The following is a 12193-nucleotide window of genomic DNA, read 5'->3' on the forward strand; positions in this document are numbered from 1 at the left end:
TCATTCTTTTAACCACTAGTCATCTCTCACAGTTAAATCTGATCCCATTTTAGTCTTGTAACTCGGCTGATAAGGCCGATTGTTACACTTGGATGGGAGACCGCCTGGGAATACCAGGTGCTGTAAGCTTTTGCCTTTTCTTCACTATTTATATAATATGCTGGCTTTTACGGAGGCTGATCTTTAAATAGCCCACTTTTTGGAGCAGCCCTCGCTTACGGCCATACCGCGCTGAGAGCGCCCGATCTCGTCTGATCTCGGAAGCTAAGCAGCGTCGGGCCTGCTTAGTACTTGGATGGGAGACCGCCTGGGAATACCAGGTGCTGTAAGCTTTTGCCTTTTCTTCACTATTTATATAATATGCTGGCTTTTAGAAAGACGTGTTTTACCGCTCTATTTATTACAATCATTTAAATGTATTATAGAGTTTTAAGTGTTTTACATGTTTTTTAGGCCATTTTATTACTCTTAACATTTTAAGTGAGTGTGTGTCTTTAAAAAATGGATGGTTGGCCTGCCATGTGACTAGACACATGACAGGAAGCAGGAAGTACAACTGTATAAGAGAGCAGCATGACAAACAAAGGACAGTCACCAAACTGTTGGATTGAGGAGTTGCTAATTTTAGAGCTCACCTTTCCATTCACCACCTGCAAACTTTGGATTACACTTTCTGTGGATTGTATATACACCGGTGGACACTCACATTGGACTTATCAACACACTGGGATTCTTGGACTGTTTTTAGGGTATGGACAAATGAACTGTATTCTTTTAACAGCGTTTACCTCGTTTTATCGTGTTGTTTTAAAGTCTTTTATGTGAACCTTGTAAATAAACCAAATCTATTTAAACCAATCTTCTTTTATGTCTCATTCTTTTAACCACTAGTCATCTCTCACAGTTAAATCTGACCCCATTTTAGTCTTGTAACTCGGCTGATAAGGCCGATTGTTACACTTGGATGGGAGACCGCCTGGGAATACCAGGTGCTGTAAGCTTTTGCCTTTTCTTCACTATTTATATAATATGCTGGCTTTTACGGAGGCTGATCTTTAAATAGCCCACTTTTTGGAGCAGCCCTCGCTTACGGCCATACCGCGCTGAGAGCGCCCGATCTCGTCTGATCTCGGAAGCTAAGCAGCGTCGGGCCTGCTTAGTACTTGGATGGGAGACCGCCTGGGAATACCAGGTGCTGTAAGCTTTTGCCTTTTCTTCACTATTTATATAATATGCTGGCTTTTACGGAGGCTGATCTTTAAATAGCCCACTTTTTGGAGCAGCCCTCGCTTACGGCCATACCGCGCTGAGAGCGCCCGATCTCGTCTGATCTCGGAAGCTAAGCAGCGTCGGGCCTGCTTAGTACTTGGATGGGAGACCGCCTGGGAATACCAGGTGCTGTAAGCTTTTGCCTTTTCTTCACTATTTATATAATATGCTGGCTTTTAGAAAGACGTGTTTTACCGCTCTATTTATTACAATCATTTAAATGTATTATAGAGTTTTAAGTGTTTTACATGTTTTTTAGGCCATTTTATTACTCTTAACATTTTAAGTGAGTGTGTGTCTTTAAAAAATGGATGGTTGGCCTGCCATGTGACTAGACACATGACAGGAAGCAGGAAGTACAACTGTATAAGAGAGCAGCATGACAAACAAAGGACAGTCACCAAACTGTTGGATTGAGGAGTTGCTAATTTTAGAGCTCACCTTTCCATTCACCACCTGCAAACTTTGGATTACACTTTCTGTGGATTGTATATACACCGGTGGACACTCACATTGGACTTATCAACACACTGGGATTCTTGGACTGTTTTTAGGGTATGGACAAATGAACTGTATTCTTTTAACAGCGTTTACCTCGTTTTATCGTGTTGTTTAAAGTCTTTTATGTGAACCTTGTAAATAAACCAAATCTATTTAAACCAATCTTCTTTTATGTCTCATTCTTTTAACCACTAGTCATCTCTCACAGTTAAATCTGACCCCATTTTAGTCTTGTAACTCGGCTGATAAGGCCGATTGTTACACTTGGATGGGAGACCGCCTGGGATTACCAGGTGCTGTAAGCTTTTGCCTTTTCTTCACTATTTATATAATATGCTGGCTTTTACGGAGGCTGATCTTTAAATAGCCCACTTTTTGGAGCAGCCCTCGCTTACGGCCATACCGCGCTGAGAGCGCCCGATCTCGTCTGATCTCGGAAGCTAAGCAGCGTCGGGCCTGCTTAGTACTTGGATGGGAGACCGCCTGGGAATACCAGGTGCTGTAAGCTTTTGCCTTTTCTTCACTATTTATATAATATGCTGGCTTTTAGAAAGACGTGTTTTACCGCTCTATTTATTACAATCATTTAAATGTATTATAGAGTTTTAAGTGTTTTACATGTTTTTTAGGCCATTTTATTACTCTTAACATTTTAAGTGAGTGTGTGTCTTTAAAAAATGGATGGTTGGCCTGCCATGTGACTAGACACATGACAGGAAGCAGGAAGTACAACTGTATAAGAGAGCAGCATGACAAACAAAGGACAGTCACCAAACTGTTGGATTGAGGAGTTGCTAATTTTAGAGCTCACCTTTCCATTCACCACCTGCAAACTTTGGATTACACTTTCTGTGGATTGTATATACACCGGTGGACACTCACATTGGACTTATCAACACACTGGGATTCTTGGACTGTTTTTAGGGTATGGACAAATGAACTGTATTCTTTTAACAGCGTTTACCTCGTTTTATCGTGTTGTTTTAAAGTCTTTTATGTGAACCTTGTAAATAAACCAAATCTATTTAAACCAATCTTCTTTTATGTCTCATTCTTTTAACCACTAGTCATCTCTCACAGTTAAATCTGATCCCATTTTAGTCTTGTAACTCGGCTGATAAGGCCGATTGTTACACTTGGATGGGAGACCGCCTGGGAATACCAGGTGCTGTAAGCTTTTGCCTTTTCTTCACTATTTATATAATATGCTGGCTTTTACGGAGGCTGATCTTTAAATAGCCCACTTTTTGGAGCAGCCCTCGCTTACGGCCATACCGCGCTGAGAGCGCCCGATCTCGTCTGATCTCGGAAGCTAAGCAGCGTCGGGCCTGCTTAGTACTTGGATGGGAGACCGCCTGGGAATACCAGGTGCTGTAAGCTTTTGCCTTTTCTTCACTATTTATATAATATGCTGGCTTTTACGGAGGCTGATCTTTAAATAGCCCACTTTTTGGAGCAGCCCTCGCTTACGGCCATACCGCGCTGAGAGCGCCCGATCTCGTCTGATCTCGGAAGCTAAGCAGCGTCGGGCCTGCTTAGTACTTGGATGGGAGACCGCCTGGGAATACCAGGTGCTGTAAGCTTTTGCCTTTTCTTCACTATTTATATAATATGCTGGCTTTTAGAAAGACGTGTTTTACCGCTCTATTTATTACAATCATTTAAATGTATTATAGAGTTTTAAGTGTTTTACATGTTTTTTAGGCCATTTTATTACTCTTAACATTTTAAGTGAGTGTGTGTCTTTAAAAAATGGATGGTTGGCCTGCCATGTGACTAGACACATGACAGGAAGCAGGAAGTACAACTGTATAAGAGAGCAGCATGACAAACAAAGGACAGTCACCAAACTGTTGGATTGAGGAGTTGCTAATTTTAGAGCTCACCTTTCCATTCACCACCTGCAAACTTTGGATTACACTTTCTGTGGATTGTATATACACCGGTGGACACTCACATTGGACTTATCAACACACTGGGATTCTTGGACTGTTTTTAGGGTATGGACAAATGAACTGTATTCTTTTAACAGCGTTTACCTCGTTTTATCGTGTTGTTTTAAAGTCTTTTATGTGAACCTTGTAAATAAACCAAATCTATTTAAACCAATCTTCTTTTATGTCTCATTCTTTTAACCACTAGTCATCTCTCACAGTTAAATCTGACCCCATTTTAGTCTTGTAACTCGGCTGATAAGGCCGATTGTTACACTTGGATGGGAGACCGCCTGGGATTACCAGGTGCTGTAAGCTTTTGCCTTTTCTTCACTATTTATATAATATGCTGGCTTTTACGGAGGCTGATCTTTAAATAGCCCACTTTTTGGAGCAGCCCTCGCTTACGGCCATACCGCGCTGAGAGCGCCCGATCTCGTCTGATCTCGGAAGCTAAGCAGCGTCGGGCCTGCTTAGTACTTGGATGGGAGACCGCCTGGGAATACCAGGTGCTGTAAGCTTTTGCCTTTTCTTCACTATTTATATAATATGCTGGCTTTTAGAAAGACGTGTTTTACCGCTCTATTTATTACAATCATTTAAATGTATTATAGAGTTTTAAGTGTTTTACATGTTTTTTAGGCCATTTTATTACTCTTAACATTTTAAGTGAGTGTGTGTCTTTAAAAAATGGATGGTTGGCCTGCCATGTGACTAGACACATGACAGGAAGCAGGAAGTACAACTGTATAAGAGAGCAGCATGACAAACAAAGGACAGTCACCAAACTGTTGGATTGAGGAGTTGCTAATTTTAGAGCTCACCTTTCCATTCACCACCTGCAAACTTTGGATTACACTTTCTGTGGATTGTATATACACCGGTGGACACTCACATTGGACTTATCAACACACTGGGATTCTTGGACTGTTTTTAGGGTATGGACAAATGAACTGTATTCTTTTAACAGCGTTTACCTCGTTTTATCGTGTTGTTTTAAAGTCTTTTATGTGAACCTTGTAAATAAACCAAATCTATTTAAACCAATCTTCTTTTATGTCTCATTCTTTTAACCACTAGTCATCTCTCACAGTTAAATCTGATCCCATTTTAGTCTTGTAACTCGGCTGATAAGGCCGATTGTTACACTTGGATGGGAGACCGCCTGGGAATACCAGGTGCTGTAAGCTTTTGCCTTTTCTTCACTATTTATATAATATGCTGGCTTTTACGGAGGCTGATCTTTAAATAGCCCACTTTTTGGAGCAGCCCTCGCTTACGGCCATACCGCGCTGAGAGCGCCCGATCTCGTCTGATCTCGGAAGCTAAGCAGCGTCGGGCCTGCTTAGTACTTGGATGGGAGACCGCCTGGGAATACCAGGTGCTGTAAGCTTTTGCCTTTTCTTCACTATTTATATAATATGCTGGCTTTTACGGAGGCTGATCTTTAAATAGCCCACTTTTTGGAGCAGCCCTCGCTTACGGCCATACCGCGCTGAGAGCGCCCGATCTCGTCTGATCTCGGAAGCTAAGCAGCGTCGGGCCTGCTTAGTACTTGGATGGGAGACCGCCTGGGAATACCAGGTGCTGTAAGCTTTTGCCTTTTCTTCACTATTTATATAATATGCTGGCTTTTAGAAAGACGTGTTTTACCGCTCTATTTATTACAATCATTTAAATGTATTATAGAGTTTTAAGTGTTTTACATGTTTTTTAGGCCATTTTATTACTCTTAACATTTTAAGTGAGTGTGTGTCTTTAAAAAATGGATGGTTGGCCTGCCATGTGACTAGACACATGACAGGAAGCAGGAAGTACAACTGTATAAGAGAGCAGCATGACAAACAAAGGACAGTCACCAAACTGTTGGATTGAGGAGTTGCTAATTTTAGAGCTCACCTTTCCATTCACCACCTGCAAACTTTGGATTACACTTTCTGTGGATTGTATATACACCGGTGGACACTCACATTGGACTTATCAACACACTGGGATTCTTGGACTGTTTTTAGGGTATGGACAAATGAACTGTATTCTTTTAACAGCGTTTACCTCGTTTTATCGTGTTGTTTTAAAGTCTTTTATGTGAACCTTGTAAATAAACCAAATCTATTTAAACCAATCTTCTTTTATGTCTCATTCTTTTAACCACTAGTCATCTCTCACAGTTAAATCTGACCCCATTTTAGTCTTGTAACTCGGCTGATAAGGCCGATTGTTACACTTGGATGGGAGACCGCCTGGGATTACCAGGTGCTGTAAGCTTTTGCCTTTTCTTCACTATTTATATAATATGCTGGCTTTTACGGAGGCTGATCTTTAAATAGCCCACTTTTTGGAGCAGCCCTCGCTTACGGCCATACCGCGCTGAGAGCGCCCGATCTCGTCTGATCTCGGAAGCTAAGCAGCGTCGGGCCTGCTTAGTACTTGGATGGGAGACCGCCTGGGAATACCAGGTGCTGTAAGCTTTTGCCTTTTCTTCACTATTTATATAATATGCTGGCTTTTAGAAAGACGTGTTTTACCGCTCTATTTATTACAATCATTTAAATGTATTATAGAGTTTTAAGTGTTTTACATGTTTTTTAGGCCATTTTATTACTCTTAACATTTTAAGTGAGTGTGTGTCTTTAAAAAATGGATGGTTGGCCTGCCATGTGACTAGACACATGACAGGAAGCAGGAAGTACAACTGTATAAGAGAGCAGCATGACAAACAAAGGACAGTCACCAAACTGTTGGATTGAGGAGTTGCTAATTTTAGAGCTCACCTTTCCATTCACCACCTGCAAACTTTGGATTACACTTTCTGTGGATTGTATATACACCGGTGGACACTCACATTGGACTTATCAACACACTGGGATTCTTGGACTGTTTTTAGGGTATGGACAAATGAACTGTATTCTTTTAACAGCGTTTACCTCGTTTTATCGTGTTGTTTTAAAGTCTTTTATGTGAACCTTGTAAATAAACCAAATCTATTTAAACCAATCTTCTTTTATGTCTCATTCTTTTAACCACTAGTCATCTCTCACAGTTAAATCTGATCCCATTTTAGTCTTGTAACTCGGCTGATAAGGCCGATTGTTACACTTGGATGGGAGACCGCCTGGGAATACCAGGTGCTGTAAGCTTTTGCCTTTTCTTCACTATTTATATAATATGCTGGCTTTTACGGAGGCTGATCTTTAAATAGCCCACTTTTTGGAGCAGCCCTCGCTTACGGCCATACCGCGCTGAGAGCGCCCGATCTCGTCTGATCTCGGAAGCTAAGCAGCGTCGGGCCTGCTTAGTACTTGGATGGGAGACCGCCTGGGAATACCAGGTGCTGTAAGCTTTTGCCTTTTCTTCACTATTTATATAATATGCTGGCTTTTACGGAGGCTGATCTTTAAATAGCCCACTTTTTGGAGCAGCCCTCGCTTACGGCCATACCGCGCTGAGAGCGCCCGATCTCGTCTGATCTCGGAAGCTAAGCAGCGTCGGGCCTGCTTAGTACTTGGATGGGAGACCGCCTGGGAATACCAGGTGCTGTAAGCTTTTGCCTTTTCTTCACTATTTATATAATATGCTGGCTTTTAGAAAGACGTGTTTTACCGCTCTATTTATTACAATCATTTAAATGTATTATAGAGTTTTAAGTGTTTTACATGTTTTTTAGGCCATTTTATTACTCTTAACATTTTAAGTGAGTGTGTGTCTTTAAAAAATGGATGGTTGGCCTGCCATGTGACTAGACACATGACAGGAAGCAGGAAGTACAACTGTATAAGAGAGCAGCATGACAAACAAAGGACAGTCACCAAACTGTTGGATTGAGGAGTTGCTAATTTTAGAGCTCACCTTTCCATTCACCACCTGCAAACTTTGGATTACACTTTCTGTGGATTGTATATACACCGGTGGACACTCACATTGGACTTATCAACACACTGGGATTCTTGGACTGTTTTTAGGGTATGGACAAATGAACTGTATTCTTTTAACAGCGTTTACCTCGTTTTATCGTGTTGTTTTAAAGTCTTTTATGTGAACCTTGTAAATAAACCAAATCTATTTAAACCAATCTTCTTTTATGTCTCATTCTTTTAACCACTAGTCATCTCTCACAGTTAAATCTGACCCCATTTTAGTCTTGTAACTCGGCTGATAAGGCCGATTGTTACACTTGGATGGGAGACCGCCTGGGATTACCAGGTGCTGTAAGCTTTTGCCTTTTCTTCACTATTTATATAATATGCTGGCTTTTACGGAGGCTGATCTTTAAATAGCCCACTTTTTGGAGCAGCCCTCGCTTACGGCCATACCGCGCTGAGAGCGCCCGATCTCGTCTGATCTCGGAAGCTAAGCAGCGTCGGGCCTGCTTAGTACTTGGATGGGAGACCGCCTGGGAATACCAGGTGCTGTAAGCTTTTGCCTTTTCTTCACTATTTATATAATATGCTGGCTTTTAGAAAGACGTGTTTTACCGCTCTATTTATTACAATCATTTAAATGTATTATAGAGTTTTAAGTGTTTTACATGTTTTTTAGGCCATTTTATTACTCTTAACATTTTAAGTGAGTGTGTGTCTTTAAAAAATGGATGGTTGGCCTGCCATGTGACTAGACACATGACAGGAAGCAGGAAGTACAACTGTATAAGAGAGCAGCATGACAAACAAAGGACAGTCACCAAACTGTTGGATTGAGGAGTTGCTAATTTTAGAGCTCACCTTTCCATTCACCACCTGCAAACTTTGGATTACACTTTCTGTGGATTGTATATACACCGGTGGACACTCACATTGGACTTATCAACACACTGGGATTCTTGGACTGTTTTTAGGGTATGGACAAATGAACTGTATTCTTTTAACAGCGTTTACCTCGTTTTATCGTGTTGTTTTAAAGTCTTTTATGTGAACCTTGTAAATAAACCAAATCTATTTAAACCAATCTTCTTTTATGTCTCATTCTTTTAACCACTAGTCATCTCTCACAGTTAAATCTGATCCCATTTTAGTCTTGTAACTCGGCTGATAAGGCCGATTGTTACACTTGGATGGGAGACCGCCTGGGAATACCAGGTGCTGTAAGCTTTTGCCTTTTCTTCACTATTTATATAATATGCTGGCTTTTACGGAGGCTGATCTTTAAATAGCCCACTTTTTGGAGCAGCCCTCGCTTACGGCCATACCGCGCTGAGAGCGCCCGATCTCGTCTGATCTCGGAAGCTAAGCAGCGTCGGGCCTGCTTAGTACTTGGATGGGAGACCGCCTGGGAATACCAGGTGCTGTAAGCTTTTGCCTTTTCTTCACTATTTATATAATATGCTGGCTTTTACGGAGGCTGATCTTTAAATAGCCCACTTTTTGGAGCAGCCCTCGCTTACGGCCATACCGCGCTGAGAGCGCCCGATCTCGTCTGATCTCGGAAGCTAAGCAGCGTCGGGCCTGCTTAGTACTTGGATGGGAGACCGCCTGGGAATACCAGGTGCTGTAAGCTTTTGCCTTTTCTTCACTATTTATATAATATGCTGGCTTTTAGAAAGACGTGTTTTACCGCTCTATTTATTACAATCATTTAAATGTATTATAGAGTTTTAAGTGTTTTACATGTTTTTTAGGCCATTTTATTACTCTTAACATTTTAAGTGAGTGTGTGTCTTTAAAAAATGGATGGTTGGCCTGCCATGTGACTAGACACATGACAGGAAGCAGGAAGTACAACTGTATAAGAGAGCAGCATGACAAACAAAGGACAGTCACCAAACTGTTGGATTGAGGAGTTGCTAATTTTAGAGCTCACCTTTCCATTCACCACCTGCAAACTTTGGATTACACTTTCTGTGGATTGTATATACACCGGTGGACACTCACATTGGACTTATCAACACACTGGGATTCTTGGACTGTTTTTAGGGTATGGACAAATGAACTGTATTCTTTTAACAGCGTTTACCTCGTTTTATCGTGTTGTTTTAAAGTCTTTTATGTGAACCTTGTAAATAAACCAAATCTATTTAAACCAATCTTCTTTTATGTCTCATTCTTTTAACCACTAGTCATCTCTCACAGTTAAATCTGACCCCATTTTAGTCTTGTAACTCGGCTGATAAGGCCGATTGTTACACTTGGATGGGAGACCGCCTGGGATTACCAGGTGCTGTAAGCTTTTGCCTTTTCTTCACTATTTATATAATATGCTGGCTTTTACGGAGGCTGATCTTTAAATAGCCCACTTTTTGGAGCAGCCCTCGCTTACGGCCATACCGCGCTGAGAGCGCCCGATCTCGTCTGATCTCGGAAGCTAAGCAGCGTCGGGCCTGCTTAGTACTTGGATGGGAGACCGCCTGGGAATACCAGGTGCTGTAAGCTTTTGCCTTTTCTTCACTATTTATATAATATGCTGGCTTTTAGAAAGACGTGTTTTACCGCTCTATTTATTACAATCATTTAAATGTATTATAGAGTTTTAAGTGTTTTACATGTTTTTTAGGCCATTTTATTACTCTTAACATTTTAAGTGAGTGTGTGTCTTTAAAAAATGGATGGTTGGCCTGCCATGTGACTAGACACATGACAGGAAGCAGGAAGTACAACTGTATAAGAGAGCAGCATGACAAACAAAGGACAGTCACCAAACTGTTGGATTGAGGAGTTGCTAATTTTAGAGCTCACCTTTCCATTCACCACCTGCAAACTTTGGATTACACTTTCTGTGGATTGTATATACACCGGTGGACACTCACATTGGACTTATCAACACACTGGGATTCTTGGACTGTTTTTAGGGTATGGACAAATGAACTGTATTCTTTTAACAGCGTTTACCTCGTTTTATCGTGTTGTTTTAAAGTCTTTTATGTGAACCTTGTAAATAAACCAAATCTATTTAAACCAATCTTCTTTTATGTCTCATTCTTTTAACCACTAGTCATCTCTCACAGTTAAATCTGATCCCATTTTAGTCTTGTAACTCGGCTGATAAGGCCGATTGTTACACTTGGATGGGAGACCGCCTGGGAATACCAGGTGCTGTAAGCTTTTGCCTTTTCTTCACTATTTATATAATATGCTGGCTTTTACGGAGGCTGATCTTTAAATAGCCCACTTTTTGGAGCAGCCCTCGCTTACGGCCATACCGCGCTGAGAGCGCCCGATCTCGTCTGATCTCGGAAGCTAAGCAGCGTCGGGCCTGCTTAGTACTTGGATGGGAGACCGCCTGGGAATACCAGGTGCTGTAAGCTTTTGCCTTTTCTTCACTATTTATATAATATGCTGGCTTTTACGGAGGCTGATCTTTAAATAGCCCACTTTTTGGAGCAGCCCTCGCTTACGGCCATACCGCGCTGAGAGCGCCCGATCTCGTCTGATCTCGGAAGCTAAGCAGCGTCGGGCCTGCTTAGTACTTGGATGGGAGACCGCCTGGGAATACCAGGTGCTGTAAGCTTTTGCCTTTTCTTCACTATTTATATAATATGCTGGCTTTTAGAAAGACGTGTTTTACCGCTCTATTTATTACAATCATTTAAATGTATTATAGAGTTTTAAGTGTTTTACATGTTTTTTAGGCCATTTTATTACTCTTAACATTTTAAGTGAGTGTGTGTCTTTAAAAAATGGATGGTTGGCCTGCCATGTGACTAGACACATGACAGGAAGCAGGAAGTACAACTGTATAAGAGAGCAGCATGACAAACAAAGGACAGTCACCAAACTGTTGGATTGAGGAGTTGCTAATTTTAGAGCTCACCTTTCCATTCACCACCTGCAAACTTTGGATTACACTTTCTGTGGATTGTATATACACCGGTGGACACTCACATTGGACTTATCAACACACTGGGATTCTTGGACTGTTTTTAGGGTATGGACAAATGAACTGTATTCTTTTAACAGCGTTTACCTCGTTTTATCGTGTTGTTTTAAAGTCTTTTATGTGAACCTTGTAAATAAACCAAATCTATTTAAACCAATCTTCTTTTATGTCTCATTCTTTTAACCACTAGTCATCTCTCACAGTTAAATCTGACCCCATTTTAGTCTTGTAACTCGGCTGATAAGGCCGATTGTTACACTTGGATGGGAGACCGCCTGGGATTACCAGGTGCTGTAAGCTTTTGCCTTTTCTTCACTATTTATATAATATGCTGGCTTTTACGGAGGCTGATCTTTAAATAGCCCACTTTTTGGAGCAGCCCTCGCTTACGGCCATACCGCGCTGAGAGCGCCCGATCTCGTCTGATCTCGGAAGCTAAGCAGCGTCGGGCCTGCTTAGTACTTGGATGGGAGACCGCCTGGGAATACCAGGTGCTGTAAGCTTTTGCCTTTTCTTCACTATTTATATAATATGCTGGCTTTTAGAAAGACGTGTTTTACCGCTCTATTTATTACAATCATTTAAATGTATTATAGAGTTTTAAGTGTTTTACATGTTTTTTAGGCCATTTTATTACTCTTAACATTTTAAGTGAGTGTGTGTCTTTAAAAAATGGATGGTTG

At 41.2% G+C, this 12193-nt stretch overlaps 19 non-coding genes across 19 annotated transcripts; all 19 read left to right on the top strand.

Moving 5' to 3' along the window:
- The first annotated feature begins 213 nt into the window (after positions 1-213).
- On the top strand, positions 214-332 carry LOC141311316 (5S ribosomal RNA). The gene has a single exon (XR_012348776.1). It is a non-coding gene; the product is annotated as a 5S ribosomal RNA (ribosomal RNA).
- Positions 333-1085: 753 nt separating this feature from the next.
- On the top strand, positions 1086-1204 carry LOC141311317 (5S ribosomal RNA). The gene has a single exon (XR_012348778.1). It is a non-coding gene; the product is annotated as a 5S ribosomal RNA (ribosomal RNA).
- An 84-nt stretch (positions 1205-1288) lies between these two features.
- Positions 1289-1407, top strand: LOC141311318 (5S ribosomal RNA). The gene has a single exon (XR_012348779.1). It is a non-coding gene; the product is annotated as a 5S ribosomal RNA (ribosomal RNA).
- Positions 1408-2159: 752 nt separating this feature from the next.
- LOC141311320 (5S ribosomal RNA) lies at positions 2160-2278 on the top strand. Its single transcript, XR_012348781.1, has one exon. It is a non-coding gene; the product is annotated as a 5S ribosomal RNA (ribosomal RNA).
- A 753-nt stretch (positions 2279-3031) lies between these two features.
- On the top strand, positions 3032-3150 carry LOC141311321 (5S ribosomal RNA). The gene has a single exon (XR_012348782.1). It is a non-coding gene; the product is annotated as a 5S ribosomal RNA (ribosomal RNA).
- Positions 3151-3234: 84 nt separating this feature from the next.
- Positions 3235-3353, top strand: LOC141311323 (5S ribosomal RNA). The gene has a single exon (XR_012348783.1). It is a non-coding gene; the product is annotated as a 5S ribosomal RNA (ribosomal RNA).
- Positions 3354-4106: 753 nt separating this feature from the next.
- On the top strand, positions 4107-4225 carry LOC141311324 (5S ribosomal RNA). Its single transcript, XR_012348784.1, has one exon. It is a non-coding gene; the product is annotated as a 5S ribosomal RNA (ribosomal RNA).
- A 753-nt stretch (positions 4226-4978) lies between these two features.
- Positions 4979-5097, top strand: LOC141311325 (5S ribosomal RNA). Its single transcript, XR_012348785.1, has one exon. It is a non-coding gene; the product is annotated as a 5S ribosomal RNA (ribosomal RNA).
- An 84-nt stretch (positions 5098-5181) lies between these two features.
- LOC141311326 (5S ribosomal RNA) lies at positions 5182-5300 on the top strand. Its single transcript, XR_012348786.1, has one exon. It is a non-coding gene; the product is annotated as a 5S ribosomal RNA (ribosomal RNA).
- Positions 5301-6053: 753 nt separating this feature from the next.
- LOC141311327 (5S ribosomal RNA) lies at positions 6054-6172 on the top strand. The gene has a single exon (XR_012348787.1). It is a non-coding gene; the product is annotated as a 5S ribosomal RNA (ribosomal RNA).
- A 753-nt stretch (positions 6173-6925) lies between these two features.
- LOC141311328 (5S ribosomal RNA) lies at positions 6926-7044 on the top strand. Its single transcript, XR_012348789.1, has one exon. It is a non-coding gene; the product is annotated as a 5S ribosomal RNA (ribosomal RNA).
- Positions 7045-7128: 84 nt separating this feature from the next.
- On the top strand, positions 7129-7247 carry LOC141311329 (5S ribosomal RNA). The gene has a single exon (XR_012348790.1). It is a non-coding gene; the product is annotated as a 5S ribosomal RNA (ribosomal RNA).
- A 753-nt stretch (positions 7248-8000) lies between these two features.
- On the top strand, positions 8001-8119 carry LOC141311330 (5S ribosomal RNA). Its single transcript, XR_012348791.1, has one exon. It is a non-coding gene; the product is annotated as a 5S ribosomal RNA (ribosomal RNA).
- Positions 8120-8872: 753 nt separating this feature from the next.
- LOC141311332 (5S ribosomal RNA) lies at positions 8873-8991 on the top strand. The gene has a single exon (XR_012348793.1). It is a non-coding gene; the product is annotated as a 5S ribosomal RNA (ribosomal RNA).
- An 84-nt stretch (positions 8992-9075) lies between these two features.
- LOC141311334 (5S ribosomal RNA) lies at positions 9076-9194 on the top strand. Its single transcript, XR_012348794.1, has one exon. It is a non-coding gene; the product is annotated as a 5S ribosomal RNA (ribosomal RNA).
- A 753-nt stretch (positions 9195-9947) lies between these two features.
- Positions 9948-10066, top strand: LOC141311335 (5S ribosomal RNA). Its single transcript, XR_012348795.1, has one exon. It is a non-coding gene; the product is annotated as a 5S ribosomal RNA (ribosomal RNA).
- A 753-nt stretch (positions 10067-10819) lies between these two features.
- On the top strand, positions 10820-10938 carry LOC141311336 (5S ribosomal RNA). Its single transcript, XR_012348796.1, has one exon. It is a non-coding gene; the product is annotated as a 5S ribosomal RNA (ribosomal RNA).
- An 84-nt stretch (positions 10939-11022) lies between these two features.
- LOC141311337 (5S ribosomal RNA) lies at positions 11023-11141 on the top strand. The gene has a single exon (XR_012348797.1). It is a non-coding gene; the product is annotated as a 5S ribosomal RNA (ribosomal RNA).
- Positions 11142-11894: 753 nt separating this feature from the next.
- LOC141311338 (5S ribosomal RNA) lies at positions 11895-12013 on the top strand. Its single transcript, XR_012348798.1, has one exon. It is a non-coding gene; the product is annotated as a 5S ribosomal RNA (ribosomal RNA).
- Positions 12014-12193: the final 180 nt, after the last annotated feature.

Source organism: Garra rufa, unplaced genomic scaffold (genome assembly GCF_049309525.1).
Source record: "Garra rufa unplaced genomic scaffold, GarRuf1.0 hap1_unplaced_003, whole genome shotgun sequence".
Classification (NCBI taxonomy): Eukaryota; Metazoa; Chordata; class Actinopteri; order Cypriniformes; family Cyprinidae; genus Garra; species Garra rufa.